Raw genomic sequence first — 18413 nt, 5'->3', positions numbered from 1 at the left:
TCACTAGGGTGTTTCGGTATAACCATGATTTAGTGTTGGTAATAGCCTCTAAATAATAGCATTTGTAGCAACAATATTGTCTACTTTTAGTGCCACCATAGGTATATTATTATTTTTGTTGTATTCTAAGTTATATAGTTATATAGAAATCCATTGTTAGAAATGTTCATATTTCTTTGAAATGGGGACAATATTGTTAATTAATAATTTTTGGTTACAGTGTAATTCATTTTATCACAGTAATAGTGTATAGTACTATTTCATAAATTTGTATCATTCTGTAGTTACTTCAGTTAAACAAGACACACATTTTGACATAATTCTAAATCTGAGATTCTCCAAGGGATTTGTGAAACATAATTGATGTGAGATATTGTAGAAATAAGTTCAGCACTATTTTTATCAGTCATCAAATTGACAGTTGTTAGTAATGACTCTCGTCATAAATGTTGCATGCTGCTCACAACTCGTAGCACACCTGTGAAGCCAATTAAAAACAATCTAAACTAGTGTTTGTGACAGAGCATAACCACAACAACCTTTGAACTTTGGTCTTGGTGTTCAGAAACATTGTGCACACCTGACAGCACCAAATATTGGTATCAAAATGAAGTGAACTGGATGTAAGGGGAACTGTCAGACCCTGCAAATGAGGCCTCATACTTACCACCACAGTGTGAAGAACTTCAAGCGAGGCATACTGCTACTCTTCTGGGAGATGTTCTCACAAAAAACATTCATCAGGAACTTTAGGGGAGGCACTGGAAACACAGAACATTTTGTCACTGTCATTCTTAGAGGAATGCAGAGTATGTGATAAACATTCTGTTGAGAGTTTGAAATCCTCCAAAGAAAAAGTATGTGAAATTGCAAGTGAGATAAAATGAAAATCAGTTGGATCCCTCGACTTTTCCTTGATGAAAATGCCAATCTGCATCTAGGATGTGGATTTCTACTGGACACCATTAACGTCTTTGGTGTTCCTTGGTGATGATGTTGAAGTACTGAACAGACTGAGACCACAAAGATGATGTGGCACATGCTGCAGTTGAATCTGTGTGATCTCTTCCTGAAGTGTGTGCGTTTAACATATAGCTTCCACAATGTCTCCATTGAAAGCTGATCTTCATCTACAAGTGACTGATCTCCACTGGGCACTGTATACGCATTTAGTATTTTTTTGTTGGAGAAGATAGTTCTTGTATCCCGCCATCTGGAGATCTGCATCAAAACAAGACAGCTTGATCACAACCTTGAAGATACTTCAAGTCCAGGTGTTTACTTCAGGGAGAGACATCGGAAAGTACACTCCTGTAAAACCTCACCATACTAAAATAGTACTTTTGCAAATGGAGATTCCAAACAAAGCCAGTAAAATGGAGGGAACTGGTTCCATCGCTATAATAAAGAGGCACACAGGAACTTACAAGTGTAATTTCAAAGGGCCAAAGTTTCCCATAACTGTGTCCCTAAATACCTATGTGACATGGCCAGTCAGACACTATCATTCAAATAGGACTGCACAAACTGTGAAAGAAGCTTGGCTCGATAGTAAATCTACCCCACAAAATAGCAAAAACACAGCTGAGAAGGAAATACAGAGACACTACATAGTGGTACAATTTCACTTGTTCTCAGCTTCTGATATTGTGCCCAAGCATGGGAAAACTAGTGCCCAAGCAGCTTAGATAGATATACATCTTAATGAGGCAATGACGACTATCACTGGCACTGTTGGATCTACTCCTATTCAGTGGTTGCTTGATCTATCCAATATTGCCCTTCCATATCTGAGAATAAAAGGTAGTAGGGTGCAGAATTGTCAAAAAGAAAGTCACATAAAAATTAAAATCTATATAGCCCTTTCCAGATTCCACCAGCAGTATACGCCTGGAGTCATAAAAGCCACCTTTGATCACATTCTGTGTCAGTCATTTTAGATGACTGAAAGAGGAAAGAACTCTATGAATATCCATCCCAGAATGTCCAACTAATTCAAAACCCATTGGAAAAAGTTGCAATGTTTGATCTGTCCCATAATGAATGATGAAGACTCGGCCACACCCAAACAGGACGAGAGATGCGGGCACATCTGGAAGAAGTGGGGTTATTATGAAAGTGCTGTGTGTGAGTGTAGTGTGGAGGAATAGACACAGACATTGTCCTTCGGTTCACACTTCTAAAGTCGGTCTGAAAGACTTCCATGAAGTGACACTCAGTGCTTTGATATGCTTGTCTAATTTAAACATTAACATGTAAATTCACTGTGTATTTACATGTTTATTTTCTGTTGTGCCAGGACATGATGATTCAACCATGTGCACCCATATGTTGCAACTTGTGCACACTACAAGCAACAATTAAATGTGCATCATTAGTATTTTGAATGCACAGGATACTAGCTGCATTTCTTAAGCGTGTTTGACTACACTCCAAATTTTTCTGGTGTTCATCATATAACAGCAGCTCATGCCACCATGGTAAATCACAGAGTCACTGAATGCTACTGTACTGTCTGTGACGGAGAGACGTCTACAGACATTAAAGTAACCTCTGGCGTGCCACAGGGGAGTGTTATGGGACCATTGCTTTTCACAATATATATAAATGACCTAGTAGATAGTGTCAGAAGTTCCATGCGGCTTTTCGCGGATGATGCTGTAGTATACAGAGAAGTTGCAGCATTAGAAAATTGTAGCGAAATGCAGGAAGATCTGCAGCGGATAGGCACTTGGTGCAGGGAGTGGCAACTGACCCTTAACATAGACAAATGTAATGTATTGCGAATACATAGAAAGAAGGATCCTTTATTGTATGATTATATGATAGCGGAACAAACACTGGTAGCAGTAAAATATCTGGGAGTATGCGTGCGGAACGATTTGAAGTGGAATGATCATATAAAATTAATTGTTGGTAAGGCGGGTACCAGGTTGAGATTCATTGGGAGAGTCCTTAGAAAATGTAGTCCATCAACAAAGGAGGTGGCTTACAAAACACTCGTTCGACCTATACTTGAGTATTGCTCATCAGTGTGGGATCCGTACCAGATCGGGCTGACGGAGGAGATAGAGAAGATCCAAAGGAGAGCGGCGCGTTTCGTCACAGGGTTATTTGGTAATCGTGATAGCGTTACGGAGATGTTTAACAAACTCAAGTGGCAGACTCTGCAAGAGAGGCGCTCTGCATCGCGGTGTAGCTTGCTCGCCAGGTTTCGAGAGGGTGCGTTTCTGGATGAGGTATCGAATATATTGCTTCCCCCTACTTATACCTCCCGAGGAGATCACGAATGTAAAATTAGAGAGATTAGAGCGCGCACAGAGGCTTTCAGACAGTCGTTCTTCCCGCGAACCATACGCGACTGGAACAGGAAAGGGAGATAATGACAGTGGCACGTAAAGTGCCCTCCGCCACACACCGTTGGGTGGCTTGCGGAGTATAAATGTAGATGTAGATGAAATGACATAAGGTAGTGTCTGCTCTTGAAGCAGCCAACTGTAGGATATACAGTACAGAATGAATGACATGGAGTAGCACCTTGCACGAGGAAGCTACATTCTGATGTTTAACAAACAAGTGAAAGAGATGTGAATGACTTTCACAATATAAGTATTGGATATAAAGCTTTACCAATAGCTGGGTGTACATGATGTACACTTCCTCAGTGGCATTTAATCTTCATGTATCGAAGACTTGCTTGTGGTATGCAGGTGTCAGATGTAGAGCAAACTGTGAAGAGGGAAATAGTTGTCAATCAATACATATGGATTCAGAATGTCACAACTTCTGTCAAGTGCACTGAATTTTGTTAGAAAAAAGCTTAATGTGCATTTACATGTTTGAAATTCCATATCAGTAAACTCTTGAAAACCCTATCTTACATAAACTTTTCTCAATTCAGAATTTGTACATCAGCAGCTGTGCTCAGTGGTACCCAGACTTCAGATAAAATATTCTGTAATAAAATGAATGAAATCATCTGTAGAGGAGACATAGACAAGGGAACAAAATTTTTTTTCCTCAATACATCAGCAGCTTGATGATCTTGTTTCTGTTTTGACATATGTTTTTGTTATTTAAATGTGCAACTTTGTTTGCTCCCACACCAGTGTTCAAAGAATTTTTTTTTTTTTTTTACTGTGTGAAAGAGTGTTTTATTTAACGTAAATTTTGAAGCAAGCAACATTCTGTGTTTGGTTGCAAAAATACTGCTCAAGCAGTGACTTACTATTTGCTTTTATCATAGCTGATGTGGTCATGTAATAAGGTTCTGTGTGCGTAAGAGTGAGGAGTGATGTTAAGAAATGTTTTCTAATTGTGATTGTTGAACAAATCATTAATTTTCAGTGATGTTTGCGTAATAAATGATACATATGAGTATCCAGTGTAAATCACCTGTAAGATAGATATACATTATCATGATGGCTAAGATTCTGTAGTATACAAGCTAAAAATAAATTTTCTTTTTAGGTGATCAGAATAACTGATAATTATAAAAGAAGAATTAATTCTTCTGTGATGCCTAAACTTTTTTCTGTTTTCTTGTTGCTTTTTTCCAATTTGCATTTCCAATTTTCTGTCTCAAACAACAAGTATTTTGCAAGGTCACCCTCCCCTACTTACCATGAAGCAAAGTCCAGTGGAATGTGTAATCTATAGGTAATTAATTGTAAATATATTATTATAAGGTGAATCTGAAAAGTTTGGTAAATGGTCCCATGTGTTAAAAACTGCCCTCATTAGTATGAGACACCCTCAAATAATCACTGAGAGACATGTCAAGTACTTCATACCTGTAAAAATGAAGCAGTGGTGCACACTGTGACTAAGTTAATAGTCAGTGTTAGAACTTGTGCCATTTCAGAATTGAGCAACACATGATCTTGAAGTTTTACTTCAAATTAGGGGAAACTGTGATAGAGACTCATGTTAGTGCAAGTGTATGGCACTGAAGCAGTGAATAAAAGTGTGTGTGTGTGTGTGTGTGTGTGTGTGTGTAGGCAACATCAAATGAGTGCAACAGATGCTTACAGATGTGCAGCAGCTGTTCTTCTGGCAGAAGAGTTGAAGATAATCAAAGACAGGGTAAGCACTATTGTTCGCGTCATTTGAAAAGGCAGAAGATTTATGCCCAGTTTGTACTGCAGGTACTGACAGACAGACAAACTAAAGTGGAAACATCTGGAGATTTAATGGACATATCTGACCAGAATACACAGGTTTTGGAAACCATCATTACAACAATGAAATGTGGTGCTACCAATCGATGTGGAGACTGACCAACAGTCAGTGGCATTGTGTTCATTGTCTTCTCCACCTCGCAAAAAACAGTTGGCTGACGAAATCCAAGATAAAAATGATAGTGAAAGTCTTTTTTGACAGCAAGGGCTTGGTGCATCATGTTTTTATACTTGAGGATCAAACTGTTAATGCGGAATTTTACAAGGGAGTTGTGAAATGGCTGCTGCAATGCATCTACAAGGTTTGAACAGAACTGCAGTGGAGTGGACAGTAAAATTTCTTCCATGACAATGCCCGTCCACACACTGTGATCAGTGTGCTCAGCTTTGTCACTTCAACACAGGTGACAGTTCCTCAGCAACCTCCTTATTTTCCAGTTTTGGTGCCAGCAGACTTACTTTTGTTTCCCTGCCTTAAAGCAGCCATGAAAAGCTTCAGGCTTGCAGGCTTCACAGATATCCAACAACACATGACTATTATGCTTAGTTTGATTCCACAAGAAGTGTTTGCTGACATTTTCCAAGAGCTATACTACCAATGTCAGAAGTGTGTTGCAGCTAATGGTGATCACTTTGAAGTGCAGTAACTCTTGTTTTCTTTATTTTCTGAGCCCATTTACGAAATTTTCCAGATGCACTGATTAAATTGTTATTTGCAAACCAAAACATAGAGCGCACAAGTGATTTCTATCAATGTGTGTTCATGATTATAATGGCCTTTAGCTTACAGGTGTGTTAATGCTAGCGGTACTTCTGTTCTTCCTCATTTCAGGAAAGCAAATTTCGTAACTCACTGTGTAGTTCACAGCTGTGAAGTACACCAATGTGTGCTTGTTTTAACACATTTAAATATTTTGAGAGATTTTTGTTGTAATAAACTATGATCACACCAATATGACGCAATACTGTTAGTAGTTATTTATATGTAACGTGTTTCACAGGTCTTGTTTAAGCACTAACATCATTTCATTACTATTACTTATGTTGACTGTTCAAAACAAAGTTGAAAATAAGTTACATATTGTGCTTCTATATCCAGAATGTATGTTCAGGGTCTTTAAAGTTTGCCACATACCTTACTTTGCACTTTAATTTGTTAACAGAATGATGTGAGAAGTAATTATGGACTGTTTACAGTCGAATTAGCATGTTTCAATTATGTTAAAAAGAAACCAGAAGATGTCCACAGATATAATAAGCCTATGTTGAATTGTTAACCATGGTAGCTAATGTTGTTGTGACATGTTGGACCAGAGATAATAATAAAATATTGTAAACACCTAGGACTGTGTTTTTCATGTGTGATTCATTGACTTAATTACAAAAAGATTTTGCTTGTATGAGGGTGATTTGATGATAGACCCAGTACATAATGTTTTCACAACACACAGATGTTACTAAAACTGAGCAAGGGAAAAAAAGTTCTCAGCCTAGCTGCATTTTATAAGTAAAAAATGTGTGTAGTACCTCTTCCCACCTATGCGTTTTATCCAATATTTTCTCAGGGAATAGATTTAATTCCTGATGTGTGATTCTGTAAAGCTTTCCTCTTGAACAAACACTCTTCATTGCCTTCAAAATATTTTTATCCACAAATTTCTTTAGATGTAGGAAGATGTGGAAGTCAGCCAGTGTCAAATCAGGACAACAGGGTAGAAGTTACAGCAATTTGTACTTAGAAAAATCCATTAATCTTTGTGGACACATTCTTCACCATAAGAAACATTACTTTGTTTTCTTTTTGCAGTTCAGGCACTTATCTTATGAATTTTCATCAAATGGATCCAGAGAACTTGCCTGGCATTCACCAATTTCTGTTCTATCTTTTGCAAGGTTATCAACAGGAAAATACCATTCGTGTCCCAACAAATGATGACAATAATTTCTCCAGAATATGAAATTAACTTTCTCTTTTTACTAGCTTTTTGTAAGCCATTAGCTGGATTTTATTGTATTTGTAGTGAGAAGTGGTGGTTACATGGTCCATTCACAGCAACGAATTGGTGCACTAAATAATTGGAATTATCTTTAAAATGACAGAAATTGTGTGGAGGAATTTATTTTCACGTGTGTTTTGCTCTATTTTGCTCAGCATTCAAACACCTTTACTCACCGATTGTCCTGTTCCTTTCTACATGTTGTTATCTGTGGTGACAATTTTTGGAGTGTGTCTCATAGATCTTATTCAAAACAAGTACAACCACATCTGAATTTGGTAGCCAGTTCCTTAGGTGTTACATTGAAGGAGCAGACTGCCATAAACATAAACCTTCACTAATTTCAGATCTATTGGCAATACGCTGCCCCCAAACAATACTGTATTTTTGTGTTTGAATAAAATGCACACACAAATATAACTACTCTGAAAAGCCATATGAACCAAACCATTCCAGATTTGTGGACATAAAAAACAAATTTGATTGTTACCAATATTGTGTCTATGCAAGACAAGTGTTTCTCATGCCTGTCTTTATATTGTGCCACACTATATCTGACTAGTTGAGTAAATGTCTGGAAGACCCACAGTGCATACAAAACTGCTTTGAGAAGCTTTGTGCTTAGTGTCCTCATCCGTAGTTCCTTCTTTTCAGACAGGAGAAAAATTTGGGCACAAGAGTTTAGCTGTCTGTAGTTCCCAAACGATTTTGTTTGTTTCTCTCCTAGACTAATGTGACAAAACATTGCCAGGCATTCATTTGTTGGTAATTGAGGTGTATGCTATATCATAAGCTATCTGTAAACGTATGTCATGTCTGTGTAGATTCATAACAGGACAGTATGTTCATTCACTACTTAAATCATGTAAACATCCTTATTTAAACCATATCTTCAAATAATTTGAGATAGTAAACACTTTTCTTGAAGTGCTCGTCAGAGTGGAGCAATAAGACTGTTGTTGCATAGATCTTGGTGATAACAGTATAATTGTTCAATAAAATTTTTCTGGGTTTGTGACCGCATTGTCAGTATATAAAACTACCAACATTTCGGTCCCTGTTGCAGGTGACTTCCTTCAGGGTAATTTTGTTTACAGATGAACGAGAAAACTGTTTCTTATATACCTGTAGACTTGGCTGTTATCTCATTCTGATAGGCTGTTAAGGGTGAAGGGGAGGGATGTTAGAAGTCTTTGTTGGTGTATATGATTGATGCACTGTTTCAGCTACAATCCCTTAGTGATGTGAAAAAATTTTATCGTTATTGCAAATGGACTAAACAAGTTGTTAATTATTTCAACATGGTAGACCCATTCTGTGGTCATTGCAATGCCCAGAGTTGAGGCAATATATTTCCATGTGAAACCTAATCTGCAGTCAGCCATTGTAAATATATTAGTTGCTATAGATTTGAAGGAAGAAAGTTATTGCGCTAGTTACGTGATATGTGCAAAAAAGTGTTCTTCTAGAACTACATTTACACACTTGCAGAATTCATCACATCAGCCATTACTGAACTAGATGCTGTGTGGCTGGCAGCATCCACTACCAGACCGCATGCCTGACGCCATGTGCATGGTCTGACGATGAAACATCCATCACTAAGTTTGTGGTAGTCAACTAGGTGAGCTCACTCTAATATGCCTGCACGCGTGCACACACACACACACACACACACACACACACACACACACACACACACACACACACACACCTTTTGCTTTCCTTAGAAAATAAAAATACAGTTGTTGAGGTCAGAAAAGCCGAGAAACACCCGAGGGAGAAACATTTCTACTAACTGTCATGTCTGATCTCATAGTGAGAGAGGACTCTATGATCAGTTTGTACCCTTGGCAAAAAATTGAAAGGTCGACTGCTGTGTTGATAAATAATAGTTTGCTTTTTGTACATCAGGGACAAAATAACAAATTCTAGTTTGCCTACCAATGGAGCACATACAGCACATAGATGATAGTTAAGTAACTAAAGATTTTCTGTTTATGTATTTGTTTAGAAATATCTGCCACAAAATTTATTATTGTGGGTAGTTTGTCAAAGAGTTTCGTTGCTATGTATTTCACTTCCTTCAGGGGCAAATCTGATTAACCAGATTGCAGTATAGATAATTTTCATTACCATATTGCATTTATTAGTGTCTCTTACTTTCAATGGCTTGTTGGCAATAAATTTTCTCCCTAAATAAATTCTATATGCAGCTTTTGGCTCTGCCATTGGATCACATCTTGTGTGTATCTCAATATTTCCTCAAGGCAACTGCTCGACATCACTAGGTGGTAACTCTGCTGCTGGTAAGCAGTAGCCACAAAGTATTCTGATTACTCTTTTAACTACAACTGAGAAATTTTGCTGTCAGCATTGCCACTTTTAAACTTGCCTTCCACAGAGATTTTGTAGTAGTACACACAAAAGCTGTTCTGATACATCCCATCTTCTTATCTGGTACATGAAGCTGTGTGTTGTCTCCATCTGACAGACACCTCACTGTTAATCTCTGCAACTATGAATGTTATGATGTAGGACTCTGGTGATGAAATGTTTGCCTCTTTCAACCGCAACTCCAGAATTGAGTGTCATAAATTTGAAGATACAAAATGTAACTGCCATCTTTACAATTCCCACTGCTATGAAGCAGAGAAAGAAAGTAATCTTTCACTTTTTTCCTTCTTATCATGAAGGGGAGATGCCTGGTTTACTCTCACCATTCTTGAACTGTTTGGATGCTGTACAGTAAACAGAATTTTGCCTAATTCCTGAATGGAAGCAGTTTTAACCTTTGTAATACCTGGGGGAGGGGGCTACGTTGTGCCCACATATTGAAAATATTCTAATGTAGTCCTGTACTTTGTATTTTAAACATTTGTGGAAAATATTTATTGTTTTCAATGATATTTATATCAGATCCAGTAACTGTCTTAAATTTTGCAGTAAAATTTAACCCAAATATCTAAGTCTTAGTAGCAAATATGGTTTCTTGCAACAAATTTCATATTTTCAGGTTTAAGTCCCTTCTTATACATCTACATAATTTGAAAGGGTATGTTGTGAAAAAAAAATCAAGAGTTAATGAAATTTATATATTTTTTAAATTTTTGTGGGATCGTAAAGTATCCCCCTCCCCCCCCAATTAGTGTAAACATTACAGAAAATGTGTTGGTAAAATAAGACAATGGAAACTCCAGGTAGGAATGTCAACAATGTAGAAAAAGATTGCTGCTTATCCTAAAGATGACACATTAAGTTGCAGACTGGCACAATTAAAAGACACTTCCATAAAAAGCTTTCGGTCACAGCCTTCATCAGCAAAAGTGAAACACACACCGTTCATATACACAAGCAAGCACACATCATACACACATCACTGCCAGCTCCAGCAGCTCAATCGGAATGACAGGCATTTACTGAAAAATTGAAGACAGTTACAGAATATGATACAAATAATCACTAAAAACAATAAATATTTTCTTCATAATTTTAAAATACAAAGTACCAGGCTAGATTACAATATTTTAAAATATTGGCACACAGCATCCCTACCCCAGGTATAGCAAGGTTTAAAATTGCTTCCACTCCAAGAATTATGCAAAATTTTGTTTATCATACAGCATCCAAACACAGAAGTTTCACAGTTCAAGAACTGTGTAAGTAATCCAAACACCTCCCCCTCACATTAAGGAGGGAAAAAGTGAAAGACTATTTTCTTGCTCCACTTGATAAGAGTGAGAATTGCAAACATGACAGTGACTTTTTGTCTCTTCGAGTGTATGATACTCGATTCTGGACGTGAAGCTGTAGGGGTCTGATGGAAGCTGTGGCTGAAAGCTTTTTGTGTGCATGTCTTAATTATACCTGTCTGCAACTTAGCATGTCATGCTTACGGTGAGTAGCAATCTGTCTTTTCCTACATTTTTAGAAAATACGTGGGTTTCGCTCAGATTGTGCTTTAAGATATTTTCAGGTTCTATACCCTACTTATAACTCAGTATGTATTTAAGAAGTATCTCATCAACAAAAGTTAAGCAAATTTAATGAAATATGTTTCTTTGTTGGTGTCCCCTCTCCCTTGGTATTAGGCATTATGTAAAATATGTTTGTATTTCTAGGATTAATGATCATCACTTTTCTATAGAAACATGAGTGAGTACAGAAGATCCTTCCCTAGTCGTTCAGGCTTACCTTATGCCAGTTTACTGGGTCTAGCAAGTTTAGAGTAACTGGAGCCACTGTTCAATAAATCAAAAAAGCTCATAGCCGATACATTCGGTAGAGTAACTAGAGTCACTGTTCAATAAATCCAAAAAGCTCATAGCCAATACATTCAGTGTTCAAAACAAATTCAGTTGAGTGTGCAAGACGTCACAGGTGCCTGTCATATGAGGTCCAGGACACACATGCCAAAAGGATATGTGGCTGACGAGGAGAGGCCCTGTATAATGAAATCAAACAATGGAAACTCAAGTTTGGAATATCAACAATGTAAGGAAAAGATAGATCGGTACTCATTATAAAGATGACACGTTAACTTGCAGACAGGCACAATTAAAGGGCACCTACACTTTAGCTTTAAGCCACAGCCTTCACCAGAAAGAGAGGAAAGAAACACACACACACATACGCACACACACGAGCAAGCACATCTCACGCACACACAACCGGCTGCTGAACTTGTTTGTGTGAATGAATGAGAGTCTGTGTTTCTCTTTCTATGTGGGCTGTGGCTGAAAGCTAGTGTGGAAATGTCTTAATTGTGCCACTTTGAAACTGAATGTGTCATCTGTATGGTAAGTAACAGTATCTTTTCTTTGCCTTGGTCATCTATATGGTGACATAGGTTAGAGTCCCAGGTACCACATTCTGCAGTCATTCAGCCCGGGAGGTACAGTAATCGCCAAAAGAATTTTGAAATGTTGCGGGATGTGCTAGAGCCTTAAAAATGAATGTTGTGCAGAATGGTTGTATTGTGTAATGGTTAAGATACAGTCGTCACATGCAAAAGGTGGTGGGTTTGAATCTTCTCAAATGCTTTGAACTTTTTGAGTCGCAGATAAGCACAACAAAAAGATGGTTCTAAATAAAGCTTTCGGCCCATAAGGCCTTAAATTACATTCCATCCTGGATTTCCCATTGTTTGCTTTGAAATTTTTCATTTTCAAACCTCTATCAAAATGATTATGATCAGTATTTTTAGTCAGTTAATTGGGTGCAAAATATATTTGTTACTTTGCTTCCTTGGTCACATTTTAATCTTCATATTCATTTTTTCATTAGGTCTAATTTTTGTAGCTATCTTTCTTTTCCCACTTTGAATCTTTGTTCATGTGACTTTAATTATTTTAATATATTAACTTTGATTTAATTTATTCTGTTTTATTGTCCTATATTTTTAAAGTACTTCAGGAGATTTGGGCCCACAACCTTTTGTATGTAAGAACTTTGCCTTAATTGTTGCACTACACAAATAAAGTGCGTAACACTCCTTTTTTTAATGCTCTAGAGTATTGTTCAAAATTTTGAATTTTTTTTCATTGAGTGCTAGCAGATGGGACCCCAACCGGGTGAATGGTTGTAGCCTGTGACACGTGCGATGTTAACATGCATCACCGTGTAGATGGTTTCAGACAGTAGATCCTACCTTTGAGAGCCACTGTTTGGGTGCGCAGGTAAGTCGAAATGATATTAGAAAAGTGAAACATATGAACTGTGCTCAGAAAAGAAAATGCTGAAAGAATAAAGCAAAAAAGGTTTGGAGCATTACTAAATAAGAAACATGCAAATAGCAGTTCAAACGAAACTGAGAATGAGTACCCTGAAAACACTGGTGACTTTAAATCATTGGCTACCAAATCCAGTGACTACTTCCTCACTGGAGAGAAAACGTTGCACCCACTAATAAACAGCCAAATACTCGAGTAGGGTTTTACTTTTGCAGTTGCTGTGTACCTCACCAATAGAAATTATCTCAAAAAATACAGCAGCTAAGGAGATGATAAAATTCATTAGGTTACTCAGAAGCAATAATTCTGTTGTATGTGACTTGATATCCAACAAAATGATAAAAATCTTGTGCTGACTAGATAGGGCTAGTCTTAAGTTGGATCTGTAATCATTCAGTAACTCAGGGCATATTTCCTGACAGCCTTTTATTAAAACCCACCTACAGAACTGAAGATAGCAAATCTTGTAATCATTTTTGTAAAGAAATAGTCGTAATTCAAGATTAAGAGCATTAGAGATGGAATTTACCATGAGCAAATAGGTGCTTCTGACTATAATGACATACCTCATTTAAAAGCCCTCATCTTCCTCCCCTTATCAAACTTGTTACTTTTTTCCAAAGGCTTCGTATTTCAAAAATAATTTATTGGTAAAGTTTTCGGGTTCCATTCTTGATGTGTGCTGATTTAAAAAATTCAGTTCCGCAGATTTGTAGCCCTTACTACAAAAATTCCCACTTCACTACAAAATGTTGTTAGTCGACTAATCATTTAACCTAGAAAATGATTATACTTTTTAGTCATTGATGATGGGTTCTGTGAATCCCCGAGGGAGTGTACATAACATTCGCAACACAGTTCCTATAATTCTGTCAATTTTCCTGTTATACAACCAATAGTGAAAAAGACTTGTTCCTTACTTATTATGAGTTCATGTCCACTAATTTGGTTTTCTTTCCTGTTGTAAATCAGAATAAAGTACCTTACTTTCTTCTTTTTCTTTCAAATGGGTGTGCTAAGGACCATGATATTCAACCATTCAGCCTGGAGAGGGACTTTATGTTTGCCCAGTAATCGCACATTCTCTGGCTATGTTTCTCCTTTCTCTCCTTTGTCCAAAGGACGCCGGTGTTTTTACGGGGCGATCTGTCCTGAAATCACTTTTCTTTTAGTATCCTTCTGAGAAGTGCTTGGTTTCTAATGTCACTTTCAGTTATGTTCACTTCCTGGATGTCTTTCTTGACTTCTATCAGCCCTGGTGTCACGGTCTTCCTGCTCTTCCAGTAGTTTAGAAGTCTTGTTTGGTCCATCCTTGTGATGTGTCCATAGAAAGCAAGACATCTCTTCCTGGCTACATCTTTGATTTTCTCAGTTGTATAGGTCCTGGTCTGATTGTCTTCTGTGCTCACCATCTGTTTTGGTCGGTACGAGCATTTTTCTCAGGAGTTTCCTCTCCTGAATCTCTAGTTCATCTGCCAAGCCTTTCCCATTCAGGTTCAAGCATTCTGAGGCATATGGGGCTTCATGGCAGATAACTGTTTGGTAGTGTTTTAGTTTGGAATAGGTATTTCTTATTATAGATGTTCTTGGTTAGTTGATATACTAATTGTAACTTATTAATCTGAGTTGTTAGTGCTGTTCCTTCTGATAGATTAGGTTCCAACCATTCTCCTAGATACTTGAATCTGTCAACTGTCACTGGGAGTATCACTGATGTTGGTGAGGTATTTTATCTTTTACAGTTGAAGTCCTACCTTGGCAGCCTCGAGTTTGAGCATATTTAGCTGCTTTACTGCTACTTCCACTGAGCTTGCTGTAAGTGCCAGATCATCTGCAAAAGCTAAACAGTCTACTACTAGTCCCTCCCGTTTGTGTCCCAGGTAAATACCATTCGCTATATTTTGTACTTCCATTTATTTTTTTACCCCTGGGTCACCTTGTCCAGTGCACAGTTGAAGAGAAGAGGTGAAAGTCCATCTCCCTATCTAACTCCTGTCTTTATCTCAAAGCTTCTGAAAGTGCTCTTCTGAACCTTACTCATGATCTAGTGTTACTCACGGTCTTTTTCTGATAAAGCTGTGGGTTTTCTGGTCCAGGCCCATCTCCTGCAAAATTCTCATAAGAGTATGCCATCGATTGAGTCTTATGCTTTCTTGAAGTTAACGAAAGTAACTATGTTCTGTTTATTTTGCTAGTTTAATTTGACTTAATACTGTCTTCAAGTTAAGGATCTGTTCAGCACAAGAATGTCCTTTTCTAAAACCACCCTGATAATCTTCAAGATTAGGGTCCAATTGAGGTTCGACTCTGTTCAATAATGCCTTAGGTAATATCTTATAGGTGACTGGTATCAGTGAGATCTCTCTATAATTGTTGATGTCAGTTAAATCACCCTTCTTGTGCAAGGAGTGGATCAGAGCAGATGTCCACTCATCTGGTAACTTGTCAGTATCCCAGATGTCGTGTAGGATCGCAGTCACCTTGCTGATTGCTTTGTCTCCAGCCTGCTTCCACAGCTCTGCAACTATAGCGTCTTCTCCTGGTGCTTTGTTATTCTTCAGGGACTGAATGATGTTTTTCACTTCTTCTTCTGTTGGTGTGTGAGAGTTTGGTTGTCTGGGACTGTCTTGATAGATAAAGGAGGTTTTAGGGGACTCACAGTTTTAGGGGACTCAAAATATTTGGCCAATATGCGGCAGTCGTCTTTGTCATTATAGGCTATGTTTCCGTCTGGTCCTTTGAAGTGTAAGTTGGGTGGGAGCATAGCTTCTAAGTTTTCGCTTGAAAGTTTGGTAAAAGTTTCTAGTGTTATTCTTCTTGAAGTCTTCATCTAATTGAGTCAATTGGTCCTGAGTACTGACGTTTAACCTGCCTGATGGTTTTGGCAGTTAGCTGGCACTGTTCTATGAATTTCTCCTTATTTGTTTTGGACGTCTGTGAGCTCCATCTTAGCCAAGCTGCTTGTCTCTGTGTGATCACTTGGTCACAGGTACTTGTCCACTACACATTTCTTCTGTTTCTTCAGTGGGGCGACTTCTGTTGCGGCTTTTACTAATTTTTACTAATTTGTCCCTTAGTTGGTCTCTGTGTTTGCATTCTCTCTGTAAGCATATTGCAGGTTTTCAATTTTTCCAAGTCAGACATGATAAGTTTGGGAGTTTGAGACTTTCTTGTATTCCTAGGTAGAAATCGGAACTTTATTTTTGAGAGGTAGTGGTCTGAGTCCAAGTTCGCCCCTCTTAACACACTCACATTCTGGACTTCTCTACAGGACTTACTTGAAATGGCCACATGAGCTATTTGAAACTATCCTAGGAATTTATTGGGTGAAGTCCAAGTCTTGTGTTTTCTTGGTAGATGCTTAAAAGCTGTTGATTTCATTACTAGGGTAAATGCTTTACAGAGTCCCACAAGTCGTTCTCCATTTCTGTTAGTGCGCATGTGAGCTGGGTATTCCCCCACTATATATTTACACTTCTGTTCTTTCCCTAACTGGGCGTTAAAATCACCCAATAATATGACTGTATTCCACTCTGGGATCTTGCCGATAGTGTCCTCGAGTTCTTCCCAAAGTTGGTCTGTGCCTTCAGAGTTTTTCTTGTTGTCCTGGTTGATAGGTGCATGTACATTCACAATGGTGTAGGCCTTATTGGAGCATCTAAATGTTAATAGACACACACTGAAGTATTATGTGAAAGGAAGTCGATAACTGAATGAAGTATTTTGTTACTGACAGTGAATCCAGTTCCCAAGTGAGCGGTGCTCTTCATCTTCCTAGGTCCACTTTGCCCTTGAACATTCGATAACCCTGAGATTCAAAGGCATGTTTGTCTGTATACCTGATCTCTTGTACTGCTGTGCTAAGGATCTTGTGTTGTGTCCGTGTCTGTCAGATGCTTGCTCGTGTTGAGCAAGGAGTTAACATTCAGTGTGACGAAGTAGTTGCATTGTGTATGCCGTACCTTATTATTCTTATACATGTCTGTCAACAGTTGTGCAGGACAGCTCTTAAGTCAGCAAATGATAGTCAAATTGCAAGTGTCTGTGTGTGTCTATCAGTTATCAAAATATACAAGGCATTTGTGAACTTCTTTGTGTCAGTCAGTCTCTAGAGCATTTTCACCAAGTTAACAAGTAGATGGTTACTAGTTAAAGTGCATGTTACAGTCAGTCTGCAGGTATTGTGCAATCCTTTCATGTAATGTATTTTCTACTTAGTATGTGTGAGTGAAGTTTCTGTATGCATTTTAACAGTACAACTGTGATCTGCCTCCCCCCACACCTCCCCCTTTTCCTCCACCTCCGATATGTGAGATTGTTTATTGGCTTAGCTTTTCAATCTGGTTGAAATATAAAAACTACTAATTGTTAAGAGGCTGAGCATCATAAAAGTGAAATTGTTTCAATAAATGTAAAGGAACAGAAAACTGTATGCTTCAATGCAGTGTATGATCTGCAACAAATGGCAGCACAATGATGCAGTAACAGGAGTGTGATTCAAGGCTAGAAAATGGGACAACCGAGGGCTAATAACAAGATAAAGTGAATTACACTCTCTTTTTCTAACGTGTATACACCCTTTATGCATGTAACCACACAGAAGGTATGTGCTTTTTCAGATGCCAGTCACATGTCTAAGTAAAAAAACATAATACATTAAGCAGGGGTGTTCAACACACAGGCCGCATGTGGCTCAAATCAAGTATAAATGTGGCCCAAGAAGTGCGCATCTGTTACATGACTGGTAAAAAAATATCCTATACAATTCAGTTTACGTAAACTTATGATAAATTTAATATTTTAAATCTGAAACTGAAACACCCGCCGCACAATGTTATTCTCTTCTTGGTCCATCCGATGTGTGTGTGTGTGTGTGTGTGTGTGTGTGTGTGTGTGTGTGTGTGTGTGTGTGCGTGCGCCATCCCCCCCCCCCCCCCCCCTTCTCCCAGTTATTGTTAGTGGTAAGTATATTATGCAGTCAAGAAATTCTTATCTTTTTCCACAGTGGCCCAGGTAAGCTAAAAGGTTGGACACCCCTGATCTAAAGGCTGTTTTTCCTCCCTGTAACTAACAGATTCTATATTATTTGAGTACAGACCAACTTCACCTTCAAAAACTGATTAACTGGACAAGCTCAGACAAAATAAAACACCCAAATACATTGAAGCAAATTGAGATGATTGACTAATTACAGCAAAGGAAACACAAATAGAAATATAACTACAAAATAACTTCATTGACTTTAATACATAAGGTTTTCATGTCCACTTGGCAAAATATAATCAAGTTTTTACCTTGTGTATGCAATGTGTGGCCATAATAGTGTTGCTGCCAATAATGCTGCAATACACAGCAGTATGGCAATTTGCCCGAGCAGAGGGTTACTGGTGGTTCCGAGATGTGTTCAGCGTGGTATCCATCAAGGACAGTGAGAATATTTTGTAAAGCCTCTCTCCTTGTCTGCAAATGCTTCCATCTCACTGACAGCCTTGCTTCTTCCTTCT

The 18413-nt window shown here is 38.1% G+C and overlaps 1 long non-coding RNA gene across 1 annotated transcript; it reads left to right on the top strand.

The window, feature by feature from the left end:
* The first annotated feature begins 277 nt into the window (after positions 1 to 277).
* LOC126109770 (uncharacterized) lies at positions 278 to 6523 on the top strand. The gene is made up of 2 exons (XR_007523726.1): positions 278 to 2517; positions 3455 to 6523. It is a non-coding gene; the product is annotated as an uncharacterized LOC126109770 (long non-coding RNA).
* Positions 6524 to 18413: the final 11890 nt, after the last annotated feature.

Source organism: Schistocerca cancellata, chromosome 12 (genome assembly GCF_023864275.1).
Source record: "Schistocerca cancellata isolate TAMUIC-IGC-003103 chromosome 12, iqSchCanc2.1, whole genome shotgun sequence".
In the NCBI taxonomy this organism is placed as follows: domain Eukaryota; kingdom Metazoa; phylum Arthropoda; class Insecta; order Orthoptera; family Acrididae; genus Schistocerca; species Schistocerca cancellata.
The sequence above is the reverse complement of the archived record's forward strand: the minus strand, read 5'-3'. Positions and strand labels throughout refer to the sequence as shown.